The sequence below is a fragment of the Panthera pardus genome, unplaced genomic scaffold (assembly GCF_024362965.1).
Source record: "Panthera pardus isolate Hobbes unplaced genomic scaffold, ASM2436296v1 HiC_scaffold_16, whole genome shotgun sequence".
Classification (NCBI taxonomy): domain Eukaryota; kingdom Metazoa; phylum Chordata; class Mammalia; order Carnivora; family Felidae; genus Panthera; species Panthera pardus.
The window spans coordinates 82,925,923-82,945,217 of record NW_026526721.1 but is presented as its reverse complement, the minus strand read 5'-3'; the positions used below and the strand labels follow the sequence as shown (position 1 = coordinate 82,945,217).

Here is a 19,295-nt window from a genome sequence, read left to right as displayed (position 1 = left end):
AAACTAACAGTCTCTACTAGGCAAGAAAATAGTTTAACTGTATCAGAGACAATAATCAGTGGTTAAAACTTCCAGTGCTATTTCAAAAGTAAGCAAGGCCCTAAAGCCCCCTCCCAAGATAAGGAGCCCAAGACCCCAGCTAATTTATACTAGCTCTTGGAGCTTGCCCTTAGCCACTTCCCCTCCTCTGACAGTTACCTCTGCCTCACTATAATGTTAAAGTCTCTGCCCTAGCAGGAGCCCAAGCTTCATTAACACACCATACCTTTCGTGTTTTCTAAGCTTGCGCAAACTTTACAGACAATGAGAAAGCTCCCCTTTCTGAATATTCATTCTAAACCCTAAATAAAAGGAAACTGCTCACCCCTGCTCAGGGAGTTATGGCTTTGGAAGTTATTCCCCTGATCTCTTTAATTGCTGCAAATAAAGTTTACTTGGTGTAACAACCCTCCTCTCCCGCCACCCCCCCCCCCCACCCCCCCCGCCCACCAGTGTAGTGTCTACCTGTAATTCACCAAGGAGCAAACTCAAAAGAGTTCAGTTACAGTCACCCTCCTCAGTTCAGGGTACTTAGGAAGTCTTCAAATCCAAATGCCCCATCCTCAGAAGCACCATTTACATAAACTATAACCAAACCCCACTGGTAGTACTGATCTGATGAGGGCAAGATTAGGAAAGATGAACTACTCTGTTGCAGTACCCAGCTTTGTAACCAAGCCAATGTGAGTTTGCTCCTTGTTGAGTCAAACTGCATCAGGTTGAGTTGTGACACAAAGAAAACTTTATCTGTAGCTAATAAGGAGGTCTAACTGCACAAGCAAGGGTGGATGGGTTCCTTTTATTCAGTGTTAGAATGAATATGTAGATAAGGAAGTCTTGTCACCGTGTATAGGGGCAGGCATAAGGTCACACATGCACCTTAAGGAAACATGCCTATGTGCATATTCATTGTATGTTCATTGTGTGTTATGTAAATGAGGCTTGTGCGCCTCCTTGGGCAGAGATTTCAGTATTATAATGAAATAGAGGTAGTTGCTGGTCATTCTACAGGTCACTCCGTGGTCCATCTGCACAGGTGCAAATCAGTGGTTAAAGCTCAAACTGGTCTAAGTGGCTTCTGCAGGCTGCAGGTTTTGTCACAGGAGTCACTATTGCTGGAGGGGCAATTTTGACTTCCATTTGCCTGTGTTCAGAGATTAGTTAGAAGGAAGAGCTTAAGGATAACTATGGGAGAAAGTTTGGGGGGCACAAGCAGGTGGGCAGTAAAGGTCAGGTCTTAGGGTCTAGCTGGTGACAGCTTCTCTTTTATAACAAAAGAACACGTGAACTTCCCCGAATTGAACATAGTCACTAGGCAAGCTTGCCCAACCAAAAGCAAAAGCACTTTCAGGGTCTAAATTCATTAATTACAACTAAATGTTGTAATTACAACTAGATGTTGCCCCAACCCTGACCTTGCTGATTAAAAAACTCACACAAATTATCAATGCCAGCTCTTTTGGTCTGCACAGTCACAGAATCTGAAGGAGGCTCCAGGCTCCAGGCCAAACGTGGGGCTCACACTCATGAGCTGTGAGGCCATGACCAGAGCCTAAGTCCGACGCTTAATCGACTGAGCCCCCGCCAGTGCTCCTGGTTTGCACAATCTTAAAGCTTGTCTAGATAAAGCATATCTTCTAGCTTCTGTATTCCAAGTGCAGGGGAGGAGACTGCAGAGAAACCCACAGGCCTGCCTGACCTGGAGAAAGAAAATGCTGGGCCTTACAGGAAACAAAAGATCCCGATAATGCATGTGAGCTCAGTAACCATCCACAGCAGAATGCTGTGCCTGCAGCTTCCTTTGTGTACCCGTGTTCCAGCTCAGGCACCAGGCCACAGGCTGCAAACTCCAGGGCTACCCCCACGTGGGGCCAGGTTCATTGTGTAACCTCGGGCAACCCTCACTGCACTCTGATTTGGTGACTTCATCTGCAAACCGGGGGTGAATGTCCATGTATTGTTACCGAGGGGATATAAAAATTACAGATGGCTTCAGGAAATAGGAAACAAGAAAGACCATGAGAGAGAACAGGACAAAGAACTGCTTAGAGGGAAATAGGCAAATATTTGGAATATAACTTGGGTTTGTGTTTGGACTGGAGACAGATTTATATCTTCTTAAAAAAAAAAAGTTTATTTATTTATTTTGAGAGAGAGCAGGGGAGGGGCTGAAAGAGAGTGAGAGAGAATCCCGAGCAGGCTCCATGCTGCCAGCGCAGAGCCCGATGTGTATCTCGAACCCACAAACTGTGAAATCATGACCTGAGCCAAAATCAAGAGTCAGACGGTTAACCGCAACTGACTGAGCCACCCAGGTGCCCCTATATCCTCTTTTTTAATAGGTGGGGAGTGGTCAGAAGGATGAAAAAGAGAATAGGAGAATAAAGGAATATTGAGAAGCAGGTGGTAGACCCCACCCCAAGTCTGGGAGCTATGCTTCACAACTATTCAAAACATATTTCTTCACAAACGAGTTCCCTTTAATATTTTCTGGACTAAGCCGGTTTACTACAGTCACCTCTCCTTTATTGCCTCACCCCTGCTGGTAACTCATTTCCTTGTTGAGTCTACTTTCTGATCCTAAAATATATGCAAAACCAACCATACCCATTGAAGTTGTAATTAAGGTGATCGAGGTGTGCATTTTAATTTACACTAAACTACAATTTCCAGTATTTCGATTCATCCTGTTAGTATTTGAGTACTCTCTATGTAAGTACTTATGTCAGAGAAATGAATAAAATACTGCGCCAAAGATGGCCAACGGGACTAAAACAAGCTTTGGTCTCTAGCTTAGAGACCACTCCTCCGGGTTCTTCCTTTGTTTGCTGCGCTCACGAAAACCCCCACACTTATGGAAGCTGACAGCTGTAAATTACCCTCCCCACTTGCATTCGGCGCTCAGATCTTTGGAGAAACAGTCTCCTCTGAGTCCCCTGGTGTTAAATAAATCTCTCATACACCAAGATCTCTGAGTGCCGCTTGGTTTTTCCACCAGCATTCCAGCCTGGTTCCGTAACATTTATACTAGGCACAAAGGAGAATAATAAAGTAGGAGTGTCTTCTACCTTGAAGTATTGAAAACAACCAGTTGGATTCAATCCTAAATGACAGAAAACTGGCACCTCAGTCAGGTTCAGATGGCCCATCAGCTGGAACTGGGTGATCCCAATGGCAGTCCAAATGGAGGGTCCCTGAGAGCAGAGATCAGTGGTGGTGGGATCAGTCACAGGATTTCAGAAGAAGCTGAGGATCAACAGGATTTAGGTGGTCACAGGAGGAGGCACAATCGTTGCTTCAGGTGTCAAAGATAAATTGAGACCTTAGTTAAAGTGGTGGAAACATTTTATCGAGTAGCTCCTATCAGTTGGGGAAAGAGCTGAGCCCACCTCAATTTGTGCAGAGCGGACTGGCATTTTCAAAGGGAGACTGAGAGAGTAGGGAGGGGGTGTGGGCAGGGGCCCAATAGAGGCAGGGAAATGAGAACTTTCAAGAAGTGGGTGTCAGTGTAATCATGGTTAGCCCAGCTGTATCTGCTGGCTGGCAATCATGAAGTTAGGATCCTGTCCTCCCACAGAGACTGGCAGACAGAAGAGGTCCAGTCCTTTCTGATGATTACATTTCAGAGGAATGGCTTTTGGGTCCTTGAGAAAGACACTCCCAGGTTGTAGGAGATATGTATACATTTCAAAGGAACAGAGGAAAAATACACAACTGTAAGCTTATTTTAGTAAATGCTTCAAGAAAGAGGTGTATCAGGGCTCTATCTTCAGGTCTTGGTTACGACAAACGACAAACGATGCATTCCTTGAGTTTTTTCAGATAGGAACTCAAAAGGAGGCTGGGTCATCACAGGGATGCAAACTTGGGCTTCCAGAAGTCATGGTAGGTCAAGTCTTAGTGCAAGGGTTTGGATGGAGTCATTATTTGTGGAAAGTTTGCTTCACCCAAAGAAAGAATTGCAGTATGGTTAATATTTGAGACACAGGCATGTTATTTGAAAGCAGGGAGATGGAGAACTTTGCAAATGAGGCAGAGGAGTCAGTGTGTGCTAAGGGCAGCAAGAAGTCACAGGAGTTTCTGTTTTTGCTTCTAATGATAACTCCTGATGAGGGAGTATAAGGCAAGGGGACAGGCCGCACCTCTACTCCGCCCCCACCCCCAGGGGGGATATGTGTGATATTCTTCAGGCACTCCTGGCTGCGCAAGAACAAAGGAAAGGGGAAAAACAAATGCTACTGATAGAGATCATAGTCCTGCAGGACCTGATCCATCTATTTACAAATATTTTAGTAAATCACAAGAAAAAGGCAATCTTGTCAATAGCCTAATCTCCAGAAACCTATAGACTCTATTTCCTGGAGCCCCAGTATCACCCCTCCATAGTGATATGGGAAACAAAGGCAGAAGGAAATGGCAAATAGAAATAAATTTCCTTATAACCTGCAGCCCATTGGCAAATACTTGAGGCAGGTAGAGTAAAACCTTTCTCCAGAACTCCCTACTGTCTTAATGCTAATGCTTTGCTAGAGGGAAAACCTTAGCTTGACACTATCAAGGCCTCCATTATCCTGTGAGTCTTCTTTAGCATATGGAAGTCTCATTGGAAACTTACCCTGGACTTTACCTCCCCCATCTCCTAGTATGTAACCAGTCTCTCCTCGTGGTCCCAGAGCAGCTCTTTCTGCCCAAGGATCCTGTCCCCGTGCTTTAATAAAATCACCTGTTTGCACCAAAACATCTTCAAAGATTCTTTCTTGGCCATCAGCTGCAGACCTTGTGAGCCCCACTATCACCCCAAAAAACCTCACCATATGTATTAGGCTTTATGTGAAAGGGGTTAATGCAGCAGTGGTATGCAGGGCAGAAGCAGGGACAGTGGAGATTGGACCCCGGCTCCATCAGGGCCTCATACTGAAGCAGGATAAGGTGAGGAGAGCCTCGTCTGGGTGATGGAGGTGGGGAGGGAAGTCAGGGGTCAGGAGACCCTTTGGAGAAAAACACACCCAACAGTACCTGAGGAGTGGCCTAGGATGGGAGGAGTTGGGGGTGGGGTGAATTCTAGTTTCCAGAATTACTGACAACTGAGGGGAAACTGGCTTCCTGACTTAGGGGTGAGGAGGGAGCATATGTGGGCTTGGGCTGGTGTTGAGCATGAGGTGCTGGAGAGGCAGCAGGTATAGCAGTCCAATGGGGACCTGAGATAGCCGGGACTGCAGATCGGGGGAGCACTCTGAGTGCAAGGAAGATGGCTGTGGGAGAGCTGTGGGCCCCCAGGGTGAGAGAGGAGCAGAGAGGCCTGGGGGAGAGCAAACTCAGAGGAAGGAGAGAGGGAGGAGGCACAGAGAAAGGAAGCATCTCATTTTACTGGATGCATGCATGGGTTTTCCTGGATGCATGTGTGTATGCGTTGCATGCGTTTTAGTGGATGCATGTATGTATGCGTGCATGCATGTATTTATGTGGCCTCTCAATTTATGTGCACAGGTTTGAATTCAAGGACTAGATAATACCTTTTGATGAATGAAAGAGAATACTGTACAAATTCTGTAAAACTTCAGATAGTTATTTCTTCTAAAAAGGAACTATTTTAAAGGGCTGGTTCATTGCAAATTGAGATGGGGTAACAAATGAGCAGAGGGCGATCACCAGAAGGCAGGACAGACAAGGCCCGTGGTGGCGCTCTGAGCGGGAAGAGAGCCATGGGGCAAAGAGTGGGTGCCATGCTGGAAGCCAGGAGGGTAGAGATGGGGGTGGATGGAGCAGAGGAGTCATCTTCCAGGAGGAGCAACAGGGAATCCGAGACCCAGAGGCTGAGGAATGTGAGCCAGAGAAAGCCAGGGGGTTCGAATTCAAAATGAATCCCTTTTTGCGTCTATCTGTATGTTTCTTGACCACTGTTTCTGGCCATTGTTGTAATATATTATCAACATCTAATTTTAGAGGAACTATATTTCTAAATCTTACCTAGTAGACACACAATACTCAGAAGTCTCAGGAGCCCTTATGTCATCAAGTATATACCATTTTGTTCACGTGACCGCTCACACACTCAAGGCAACTTCTCAGTGGGAGAGTCGTTTAAGGGGCTTCACCTACAACTGCATTTTCTCTGAAATTTCGAATTCCAGTCCGCTTACTCTGTAGTCCATTCTTTGACCGCAGCCTCTTAATATTCACCTGGAATCCTCTGCCCACCCCTTGCCTGCTCCCTAACACTCCACCCCACCCAGCAATCTCCTGACCTTCCTTCTCGCCCGCCTCCCTGTCTCAGATGCAGAATCACCTGGCACCTTTGCCCTCCTCTCTCTGTTCCTGTCCTTCCACCCCAACAACCCCAGACCTCGGGTGCCTCCTGTCTTCCCTACTTCCCCAACACCTGTGGCTGCCGGAGATGTGGACGGCGTTGCCACAATGGCAGTATCTAGCTGTGGGCAGAGGGCTTCATGCTGTGTGACCAGCCTCCACTTCTCCTGGACCTTCTCCCTCTCCTGTCCCCTCATCAGCCATGCTCAATCTTCCCCCTCTTCCGAGGCCTGTGTCCTTCACTCTTTGCTGATGGCTTCACCTCCTACCTCAGAAGAAGACATCACATGCACTGTCCCTTCTCATCCCCATGTGTGCCTCCTATTCACGGCTCCATAGGCTGGCCCACCTTCTCCAGTCCCTCCATAAAGCACACTGACTGTCAGAGAGACACAAGCGAGACACTCATTTAGGGCATAAAACTTAAGTGGGCACCAAAAAGCTCAGTAATCAAAATAAATACTATTGTAAAGCAATGCTTTTTTTTTTTTTTTTTAATTTTTTTTTTCAACGTTTTTTATTTATTTTTGGGACAGAGAGAGACAGAGCATGAACGGGGGAGGGGCAGAGAGAGAGGGAGACACAGAATCGGAAACAGGCTCCAGGCTCCGAGCCATCAGCCCAGAGCCTGACGCGGGGCTCGAACTCACGGACCGCGAGATCGTGACCTGGCTGAAGTCGGACGCTTAACCGACTGCGCCACCCAGGCACCCCAAGCAATGCTTTTTTAAAATCAAAATTAATGCACAAAACCCATGATAAACCAAATTTCAAAATTTTAAATAGAGATAGGATCTAACCCTGCACTTATTCAACCCTGCCTCACTCCCCTCATGCTAATTCTATATCCTGCTGGATATAGGTGCTAAATGTTGCTAACTGGAAATCACCTGGATTCTGCATTCACATATACATACTGGAACCAAAGTTTCACAAATAAATATTTATACTTACTATATGGCAATCTACATTTTCACTTTTTAAGAAAATTCTGATAGAACCCACTAAATGGATTCCATGAACCATCAAATGGAGGCCTGCAATTTGAAGAAACCAAAACCACCAGTAGAGGGCACCAAAGTTCTCTCCGACGGTAAAGGCATCCTCTTCCTTTCGGATCATTGCCAAAACAAAAACCAACCCCAAAGTTCCTCAAAGGAGGTGATGTCATCCAAAGAGAAGACTAGAGGACTATAAGTAGGAGATACTATATGATTATTAGAAAAAAAACCAAGTCATTTAAATTTTTCAAAAAAATTTTTTTTTTAATGCTAAGTCATTCAATCATTCCATTCTGACTCTATGTTCCTCTTTGTTAGGGAAATAAAGCATTATAATGAGGGGTGCCTGGGTGGCTCAGTCTGGCTCTTGGTTTCACCTTAGGTCATGATCTCAACGTTGCTGGGTTCAAGCCCCGCATTGGGCTCTACTCTGACAGTGCAGAGCCTACTTGGGATTCTTTCTCTAGCTCTCCACCCCTCCCCCACTCATGCTGTCTCTGTCTCTCTCTAAATATATAAATAAACTTAAAAAATAAAATTTAAATTTAAAAAAAATTAATATTTAATTTTTTTTTTTGAGAAGCAGAAAGAGCATAAGCAGGGGAGAGGCAGAGAGAGATGAAGACACAAAATCTCAGGCAGGCTCTAGGCTCTGAGGTGCCAGCACAGAACCTGACATGGGGCTCCAACCCACAGACTGTGAGATCATGACCTGAGCTGAAGTCTAGTGCTTAACCAACTGAGCCACCCAGATGCCTCCCAAAAAGGTTTTTTTAAGCACTATAATAAAACCTGCACTCCTAATGTCTCTAAATCCCCTCTATGGAAATACACTCATATTTTAGGTCTCTTATTTCAGCGTGAATAGTTTCATATGAATTAGGAAATAATACTGGTATTTTCATCAAAACTCAACCTAGTTTTTGTGGTTTTTTTGCATCTGGCATCCATGAAATACAGCCAGATCAACACTAAACCATTCTGCACACCTAGAAAACTGATTTGAGAATTAACACAACAATCTTCACAACCTGAACCACAGAATTCAGCAGGTATGCAGCACAAAGAGGTGAACTGGGAGAGAGAGAAGCCACCGAGGACAGGGAGCTATTTTTGCTTGCAGAGAGAGGACAGAGATGGGGCGGGGGGGGGGGGGGGGGGGGGGAGGGTTAGAATATGGGAAAAGCACCCCCCCCCCAAAAGCAGCTGGAGAGTAAGTGGAAAAGTGGAAACAGCCATGGGGACTGAACAAAAAAGGGAGAAAGGAGAAAGGAGAGGGTTTAAATTCAATTAAGACTCTATAAACAGGGGAGCACAGAGTCTGAAATTTTGCAGCTCAATACCTGGCAGTGCTCTGGTGGGAAGGGCAAATCCCCAGGAGCAGAGTGAGGTCCAGCAGTCCTCAGGCCACACGGGGAGAGGCAGTGCCCCTCCTGGGAGTACATTTGGTACAGGCTGGTCAATATCCACAGAACAATCAGTGTGATTCATCACATCAATAAAACAAAGGACAAGAACCATATGATCCTCTCAATAGATACAGAGAAACATTTGACAAAATACAGCATCCTTTCTTGATAAAAACCCTCAAGAAAGTAGGGATAGAAGGAGCATACCTCGAGATCATAAAAGCCATATATGAAAGACCCAACGCAAGTATCATCCTCAATGGGGAAAAACTGAGAGCTTTCCCCCTAAGGTCAGGAACAAGACAGGGATGTCCACTCTTGCCACTGTTATTCAACATAGTATTGGAAGTCTTAGCCTCTGCAATCAGACAACACAAAGAAATAAAAGGCATGCAAATAGGCCAGGAGGAGGTCAAACTTTCACTCTTCGCAGACATGATACTCTATATGGAAAACCCATAGGGTTTTGGGTTTTAAGGTGAAACCAAGAGCCAGACTGAGCCACCCAGGCACCCCTCATTATAATGCTTTATTTCCCTAACAAAGAGGAATGTAGAGTCAGAATGAAATGATTGAATGACTTAGCATTAAAAAAAAAAACCATTTTTTAAAAATTTAAATGACTTAGTTTTTTTTCTAATAATCATATAGTATCTCCTACTTATAGTCCTCTATGACATCACCTCCTTTGAGGAACTTTGGGGTTGGTTTTTGTTTTGGCAATGATCCGAAAGGAAGAGGATGCCTTTACCGTCGGAGAGAACTTTGGTGCCCTCTACTGGTGGTTTTGGTTTCTTCAAATTGCAAGCCTCCATTTGATGGTTCATGGAATCCATTTAGTGGGTTCTATCAGAATTTTCTTAAAAAGTGAAAATGTAGATTGCCATATAGTAAGTATAAATATTTATTTGTGAACCATAAAATACCTAGGAATAAATCTAACCAAAGAGGTGAAAAATCTGTACACTGAAAACTACAGAAAGCTTATGAAAGAAATTGAAGAAGACACAAAAAAATGGAAAAAGATTCCATGTTCCTGGATAGGAAGAACAAATATTGTTAAAATGTCAATACTGTCCAAAGCACTCTACATATTCAATGCAATCCCTATCAAAATAACACCAGCATTCTTCACAGAGCTAGAACAAACAATCCTAAAATTTGTATATGGAACCAGAAAAGACTTCGAATAGCCAAAGCAGTCTTGAAAAAAAAAAAAAAAAAAAAAAAAACAAAGCAGGAGGCATCACAATCCCGGACTTCAAGCTATACTACAAAGCTGTAATCATCAAGACAGTATGGTACTGGCACAAAAACAGACACTCAGATCAATGGAACGGAATAGAGAACCCAGAAATGGACCCACAAACGTATGGCCAACTAATCTTTGACAAAGCAGGAAAGAATATCCAATGGAAAAAAGACAGTCTTTCTAGCAAGTGGTGCTGGGAAAACTGGACAGCGACATGCAGAAAAATGAACCTGGACCACTTTCTTACACCATACACAAAAATAAACTCAAAATGGATGAAAGGCCTCAATGTAAGACAGGAAGCCATCAAAATCCTTTAGAAGAAAGCAGGCAAAAACTTCTTTGATCTTGGCTGCAGCAACTTCTTACTCAACACGTCTCCGGAAGCAAGGGAAACAAAAGCAAAAATGAACTACTGGGACCTCATCAAAATAAAAATCTTTTGCACAGTGAAGAAGGCAATCAGCAAAACTAAAAGGCAACCAACAGAATGGGAGAAGATATTTGCAAATGACATATCAGATAAAGGGTTAGTATCCAAAATCTATAAAGAACTTATCAAACTCAACACCCAAAAAACAAATAATCCAATTAGAAAATGAGCTAAAGACATGAATAGACACTTCTCCAAAGAAGACATCCAGACAGCCAACTGACACCCGAAAAAAATGCTCCACATCACTCATCATCAGGGAAACACAAATCAAAACCACCATGAGACATCATCTCACACCTGTCAGAATGGCTAACATTAACAACTCAGGCAACAACAAATGTTTGCAAGGATGTGGATCAGGAGGATCTCCTTTGCACAGCTGATGGGAATGCAAACTGGTGCAGCCACTCTGGAAAACAGGGAGGTTCCTCAAAAAACTAAAACTAGAACTATCCTATGACCCTCCAATTGCACTACTAGGTATTTATCCAAGGGATACAGGTGTGCTGTTTCGAAGGGGCACATGCACCCCAGTGTTTGTAGCAACACTATCAACAATAGCCAAAGTATGGAAAGAGCCCAATGTCCATCGGTGTATGAATAGATAAAGAAGATGTGGTATATATATATAATATGTATAATTAATATAATATATATATAATAACATATATAATATATATATGTTGTATATATACATATATATGTATATATATGTTATATATATAATATGTATAATATATAATATGGTATATATATATAATATATATATTATATATATATAATGGAGTATTACTCGGCAATCAAAAAGAATTAAATGTCGTCATTTGCAATTATGTGGACGGAACTAGAGGGTATTATGCCAAATGAAATTAGTCAGAGAAAGAGAAATATCATATGACTTCACTCATATGAGGATTTTAAGATACAAAACAGATGAACATAAGAGCAGGGAAGCAAAAATAATATAAAAACAGGGAGAGAGCAAAACATAAGAGACTCTTAAATATGGAGAACAAACAGAGGGTTACTGGAGAGGTTGTGGGATGGAGCATGGGCTAAATGGGTAAGGGGCATTAAGGAATATACTCCTGAAATCACTGTGGCACTATATGCTAAATAACTTGGATGTAAATTAAAAAAAATTTTTTTAATCAATCTGATATTCAAAACACTTCAAATCATCAGTATTAAACATGAAAGTGGCAGGTTCAAAAGTTAGGAACATAAACTGATGAGGATCCCCTAGGAAGCCACAGTAAACCTCAATTTTACTGCTTTGTATCTTTTATTTTTAATCTTGCAGCACCAAAGTAGAACAATTCTTGACTCTTGTTCAAGGATGGCAAAAGAAAGATAAAATTACCTCTAAATTATTTATGCTACCTCAATTTCTACATTCTAAGTACTTTCCCCTGGCTTCTTCTGGTGATCTGTTCCTCAGTAAACAAATTTGTGTGAATCTGTTTTCCCTACTCTTAGTCCTCAGACCTCTTGAGGACAGAGACCATGTCCTGCTCATCTCCAGTTCCCTTGCAGAACCTCCCACAATGCCTGGCACAGAGCAAATATGTATTAACTGCCAATCAAGTTGAGTTTTTGCTTAAAGCATCCCACACTCATCAAATGTTCAAACTTTCATTCCAAGAAGATGAAGCAACACAATGGCCCTGGTGTACTGCTCCCGTGATGCCATGGAGGCCCAACACAGACACTGGAGGCACTCTAACGCCTTTCCTAAAGCTCTTGCCTCTGCCCCTGTGTTTGGCACCATTCAGCATTCTCCCTCAGTTCCAGGACCTTGGCGGGCGGATGAAACCATTGTAGGTACACCCAGAACTGGAAGATGAAGGGAACTGATGGCACACAGCAGTTCTCATCCCCAGGCCATTCTCAGAATCCATCTTGTTCCTTTCTCTCCTCCTCTGCACTGGGGAAGTCTCCCCCACCCCCTGACCCTAGTGATCATCTCCTTCCACATCAATGCACAAGGGCATCTCTCATGTGCTCATCTACCTCTCATTAGGGGCCTCACAGGGATGGGACAGTCTTGGAGGCAGGCCCTGCTCTCTGGGCCCTTCCTTGGCCCAGGAGAGCTGATAGGGTGAGCCTCACTGGGGGAAGGATTCGGGGAGAGGATTGGGGGTGGGAGTGAGGTTGGCACAGGTTTTCCCTCCATGCTGCCAATGCTCAGACAGCCCCTGTGACAGTGACTCAGTACCACTCCCTGACAGTGGACCGCTCAGCATTCCCTCTCCCCTCCCCACCTGCAGATCTGACACCTGCTCCACACTCCCAGGGCCCTATGGGGTTCTGTGCAAGTTCCAAGGGGCTGCCTCTCACTCCACCTCCTCCTCCTACTCAGGAGGGCATATCCAAATTGAGTGAATGAGTGACATTTGTGGAGGGACGATCTTGAATGCTGTCTGGTTACCACTTTTATTTTATTTTATTTTATTTTATTTTATTTTATTTTATTTTATTTTATTTTATTTTATTTTACTTTACTTTAGAGAGAGAGAGAGCATGCATGAGTGGGGAAGGGGGCAAAGGGAGGGAGAGAGAGAGAGAGAGAGGGAGAGAGAATCTCAAGCAGGCTACATGCTCAGCATGGAGCTAACTCGTGACTCAATCCCACAACTCTGGGATCATGACATGAGCCAAAATCAAGTGTCAGACACTCAACCAACTGAGCCACCCAGGTGCCTCTCACTTATATTTTAAAAGACAACTCACCAGCCTTGCCAGAGCTATCTAAAGTGAGCAAAATGACTTGGGTCCTGTGATGGGGTGGTACAGAGGAAAAGAAGAAAAATACAGAGCATGGAAATGTTCAGAAAATAGTTATTGGCTACAATATGGGGGCTACATGCCTGGCCCAGATGCAGTCATTTGTGTTAGAAATTTTGTACTTAATTAAGTTTGATTGTGCTGATATTTAAGAGACAACTAGAATATCATTCTCTGTGTCCATTTTCTTAGTAGTTAATAATTACTAAGTACTCACTGTGGAGGATATGTGGTTCAAATCCCATTCAAAACAATTCCAAATGGCAGTTATAAGTCTGTCTGGAATTTATAGTGGATATTTTTGTTCGTTGGTTGGTTTTGTTTTTTGTTTTTATTTTTCAGCTTCAAGAGTAGACTTCAGTGATTCATCACTTACATACAACACCCAGTGCTCCCCACAAAAAGTGCCCTCCTTATTACCCATCACCCATCTAACCCATTCCAACCCACCTCCTGTTTGTTCTCTATCATTAAGAGTCTTTTATGGTTTATTTCCCTTTCATCTCTTTCCACCCACTTTCCAATATACTCATCTGTTTTGTTTTTTAAATTCCACATGTGAATGAAATCATATGGTATTTGTGTTTCTTTGATTGACTTATATCACTTAGCTTAATACATTCTAGCTCCATCCATGTCATTGCAAATAACAAGATTTCATTCTTTTTGATGGCTGAGTAATATTCCATTTCAGTGTGTGTGTGTGTGTGTGTGTGTGTGTGTGTGTGTCTGTGTGTGTCTCTGTGTGTGTGTGTACATGCCACATCTTCTTTATTCATTCATCAGTTGATGATCTTTTGGGCTGTCTCCATAGTTTGGCTATTGTTGATGCTGGTATAAACATTGGTGGACATGTACCCCTTTGAATCTGTATTTTTGTATCTTTTGGGTAAATACCTAATAATGCAATTGCTGGATCATAGGGTGGTTCTATTTTTAGTTTTTTGAGGAACCTCCATACTGTTGTCTAGAGTGGCTGCACCAGGTTGCATTCCTAGCAAAACAGTGCAAAAGGATTTGCCTTTCTCTGAATCCTCGTCAACACCTGCTATTTCTTGCATTGTTAATTTTAATCATTCTGACAGGTATGAGGTGGTATCTCATTGTGATATTGATTTGTATTTCCCTGACGATGAGTGATGTTGAATGTCTTTTCATGTGTCTGTTAGCCATCTGGATGTCTTCTTTAGAAAAGTACCTATTCATGTCTTCTGCCCATTTCTTAACCGAGATAGTGTATATATTTATTTTGAACCACATAATAACTTTATTTTAATTAATCACACAAACTTCTAGTGTATATTTTTTAAAAATAAACTGTTGGTTAAGTATTTTTTTCACACTGAGATATTATACTAACACTTCTTAAAAGTCAGTAAAGTACAAGTAACATGCAAGTAACCTGAAGCAATATAATTTTTTTAGTCCTGATTGGTCAAATGGTCCAAATCATAATGACAACACCTCACTGATGCTGCAAATTTAGAGCAGAGCAGTGTTAGAAACAGTGAACAGTATCCCGTAGAGGTACACCTCATCATATTGAATACATTTGTTGAGGAGGAAGACCTTCTACCCTATGGTCCTTCTTGCTGGACTTAGAATCACCTTGACACGAGATAGATTAACAGGAGAAAATCCAATTTAATCGGGTCACGGGAGGAATCCACACAGACATGAGATTCCAAAAACAAGGAGGCAACAGGAAGCTTAGAAAAGCTTAGAAGGGGGAGGGTCTGAGGACACAAAGGGGAGAAAGCTCTTTAGCAAGAAGGTGCAAGGAGATGTTTAGAAGAACAGGTTGCTCTATTATGCAGATAGGTTCTTTAAGTAAAGGGAGTCTCTTGTTACTACCTCTCTTCCTTCCTGTTGCAGGCTCTGCCTTCCAGAGTAAATTTAGGCAGTTATGGGGGAGGCAGAGAGCTTTTCCTGCATCTGCTGAGTATTTACGACTTTTAATTCAAAGGAATCTTTATGCCAAAGTGGCACATTTTGGAGCGGCATGCCCTCAGCCCCTACACATTTTCTTGGGAGTCAGAGGATTAATTAGTAGAATAATAGACTACCTTCTGGTCCATAAAGATGAAAATGGGTGTAGAGAAGGCAGCAGGTTCTTCTAAACATTTCTGGAATATTAAACAGTCATGTTTTTCACCCATGAGAATTTTTGTGCTGGATCTACTTTTACTTCTATGTAATCGAGCTGAGAGCACATTGATGATTTCAGCATGTTTTTCTTTATTGAAGATTATTTAGTTACTTGGATACTCTTGCTGGGAATGACTGCCAGCACAATTCTCCCCTGTATGTTGAAGCAACGATGGTTTTTCCAATAGTTCCCATCTGTAGTATTCCATGGTATGCCAGGAACCTCTCTCTCACTCAACATCTTGCTGCATTTGGATTGTAGGTGTGCTGCACTGTGACTCTGTCAGGCCAGGTTCCTTAAATCCTAGGCACACACAGGTGAGTGCTTGTTGCAGGCTCCTGTCTCTAACCTGCTTGTCTGTGACCTTGCTGTGCAGACCCTGTCACAGAACTCTGCTGTAAAGTCAGACATTGGCTAGCTACTCCCTTGTCCTTGACTCATCAGTTTCCCTAATGGTCTCTCTTCTTAGAATGTGGAGCTGACCTCCTTATTTTTTTTTTATTTTAATTCCAGTATAGTTAGCATAAAATGTTATATTAGCATCAGGTGTATGATATTGGAGTTGACTGCTTAGCCCACAGTCTAACCTCAGTTGAGTCACTGAATTAGTAAGAACTGAGATTTCTGTGGTGTGCTGTCTTGGCCAATGGCCAAGAAAGAATTCTTGAGATGTTTTCAGTGCAAAAAGGTGGTTTTATTATAGCACGAGGACAGGACCTGTGGGCAGAAAGAGCTGCATTATAACTGTGAGGAGTGATTGATTATGTAAGATTTTCTATCCTATAGAGGGGAGGGTGATGCTAGGGTCCGAGGAAATTAAGTCTATAGGTTTCTGGAGGTTTTTCTATTGATAAGATTGCTTTTTTCTTATAAATCATTGAGACAGTTGCAAACTGATGGAGACTGCTGTCCTGCGTGTCTGTGATCTCTATCAGTTAACCACTTGTTTTTCCCTTTCCTTTGTTCCTGAGCAGCCAGCCAGGAGTGCCTGAGGAATGTCACACATATGCCACCTGGGGGGAGAGGTTGCTGGGTGCTCATTTGTGCTTTGCCCTCAACTTGCCTGTTGTTCCCTCATCACTGGCCAATGTGTAAAAACTTGCTCTCAAGGAATGGAGGGGCGGTGGGGGGGGGGGGAGGGGGTGGGTTGGGAAGGGTGCTGACTTACAATATTTGTTGATTTCATTGGTGTAAATATTCCTGCCAAGGCCACTTTCAAGCTGCTGAGGTGAAGTCATTAAGTGGTAGTTGAACTGGGAAGAAATATATGCTATTGGCTCTCTCGAGATGGTCCTGACTCCACACCACTGCTTCCTCTTCAGTAAAACAGGAATAATGACTAGAACATATTCTTGCTCACAGAATTATTTTGACTTAATTCAATCATTCATGTTTTTCAATAAGCATTTATGGAGAATCTATGTCAAAGCACTGTGCTAGGTACTGGGGATGAAAGAGCTACTGTCAGGATTGTGGCTCAATTAAAATAATGGACACCAAGAAAAACTCCACCTTTTTTAATCCTTAAAATGCTATACAAATGTAAACTAATTTGAATTTGGTTTAATAACATGGGTTTATGAAGGACTTCAGGTCCTCTGTCCAAAAGGGCTACATCTATGAAGAGCTATTTTATAATTATTAGTATAATAAGATATTGAAGAAAATAGATCTAGAGAAATTGTAATTATTTATTTATATCCTACCCACTTCCAAAAAGCATTTGAAGTAATTTATTATGTAAAAAAAAAAAAAAGTTAGAAATATAAGACTGATATTCTGTAGAAAACTTGAAAGACTCCACCAAAAAATTGCTGGAACTAATACATGAATTCAGCAAAGTTGCAGGATATACAATCAACATGTAGAAATCTGTTGCATTTCTATACACCAAAACAAAACAACAGAAAAAGAAATCAAAGAATTGATCCCATTTGCAACTGCACCAAAAACAAACAATTAGATATCTAGGAATAAACCAAACCAAAGAAATAAAACATCTGTCTGAAAACTATAGAACACTTATGAAAGAAATTGAAGAGGACACAAAGAAATGGAAAAGCATTCTATGATTATGGATTGGAAGAACAAACATTGTTAAATAAAATGTTTATTCTAAACATTCTAAAACTATCTGAAGCAATCTACACATTTAACACAATCCCTATCCAAAAACGACCAGCATTTTTCACAGAGCTAAAACAAACACTCCTAAAATTTGTATGGAACCACAAAAGACCCTAAATAGGCAAAGCAATCCTGAAAAAGAAAAACAAAACTGAAGGCATCATGATTCCGGATACCAAGCTATATTAGAAAGCTGTAGTCATCAAGACAGTATGGTACTGGCACAAAAACAGACACATAGATCAATGGAACAGAATAGAGAACCCAGAAAATGACCAACAGCTATATGGTCAACTAATCTTTGACAAAGGAAAGAATACCCAATGGAAAACACACAGTCTCTTCAACAAATAGTGTTGGGAAAACTGGACGGTGACATGTAGAAGAATGAAACTGGACCACTTTCTTACACCATACACAAGAGTAAATTCCAAATGGATGAAAGACCTAAATGTAACATGGGAAACCATCAAAATCCTAGAGGAGAAAACAGGCAGCAACCTCTTTGACCTCACCCACAGCAACTTCTTGCTAGACAAATTGCTGGAGACAAGGGGGGAAAAAAGCAAAAATGAACTATTGGGATTCATCAAGATAGAAAGCTTCTGCACAGCAAAGGAAACAATCAACAAAACTAAAAGGCAACAGACAGAATGAGAGAAGATATTTGCAAATGACATACCAGATAAAGGGTTAGTATCAAAAATCTATAAAGAACTTATCAAACTCAACACCCCCAAAACAAGTAACCTAGTTATGAAATGGCAGAGGACATGAATAGACACTTTTCAAAAGACATCCAGATGGCTAACAGACACATGAAAAGATGCTCAACATTACTCATCATCAGGGAAATACAAATCAAAACCACAATAAGTCATTGCTTCACACCTGTCAGAATGCTAAAATTAACAATACAAGAAACAACAGGTGTTGGTGAGGATGCAGAAAAAGAGGAACCCTCTTGCACTGTTGGTAGGAATGCCAACTGTTGGTGCACTGTTGGCGGGAATGCACCCACTCGAGAGAACAGTATAGAGTTTCCTCAAAAAACTAAAAATAGAAGTATCTTACAATCCAGCAATTGCACTACTAGGTATTTACCCAACGGATACAAAAATACAGATTTGAAGGGGTACATGTACCCCAATGTTTATAGCAGCATTCTCAACAGTAGCTAAACTATGGAGGGAGCCCATATGTCCATTGGCTGATGAATGGATAAAGAAGGTGTGGTACATATTCAATGGAATATTAATGAGTCATCAAAAAGAATGAAATTTTGACATTTGCGATGACGTGGATGGAGCTAGAGTGTATTATGCTAAGCGAAATAAGTCAGTCAGAGAAAGACAAATATATGATTTCACTCATATGTGGAATTTAAGAAACAAAACAGATGAACTTATGGGAAGTGGGTAAAAAAGAGGAGAGAGGGAAACAAACCACAAAAGACTCTCAACAATAGAGAACAATCTGAGGGTTGACAGAGGGTTGCGGGTGGGGGGATGGGCTAAATGGGTGATGGTCATTAAGGACGGCACTTGTTGGGATGAGCATTGGGTGTTGTATGTAAGGGATGAATCACTGAAGTCTACTCCTGAAACCAATATTGCACTGTTTGTTAACTAAAATTTAAATTAAAAAAATTTTTTTAATGTTTATTTATTTTTGAGAAAGAGAGAGAGACAGAGCACAAACAGGGGAGGAGCACAGAGAGAGGGAGAAACAGAATCCGAATGAGACTCCAGGCTCTGAGCTGTCAGCACAGAGCCCGATGCGGGGCTCA

At 42.1% G+C, this 19,295-nt stretch overlaps 1 protein-coding gene across 2 annotated transcripts in view; it reads right to left on the bottom strand.

The window, feature by feature from the left end:
* Window positions 1-1,760: 1,760 nt before the first annotated feature.
* KLHL6 (kelch like family member 6) overlaps window positions 1,761-19,295 on the bottom strand; it is a 97,015-nt gene continuing 79,480 nt past the window's right edge. The window contains exon 9 of one of the 2 annotated variants that reach the window (XR_008422503.1): window positions 1,761-3,233. The gene's annotated coding sequence lies outside the window, so the exon portion shown is untranslated. The remainder of the gene's footprint in view (window positions 3,234-19,295) is intronic. The other variant, XR_002084004.2, reaches the window with a different exon arrangement.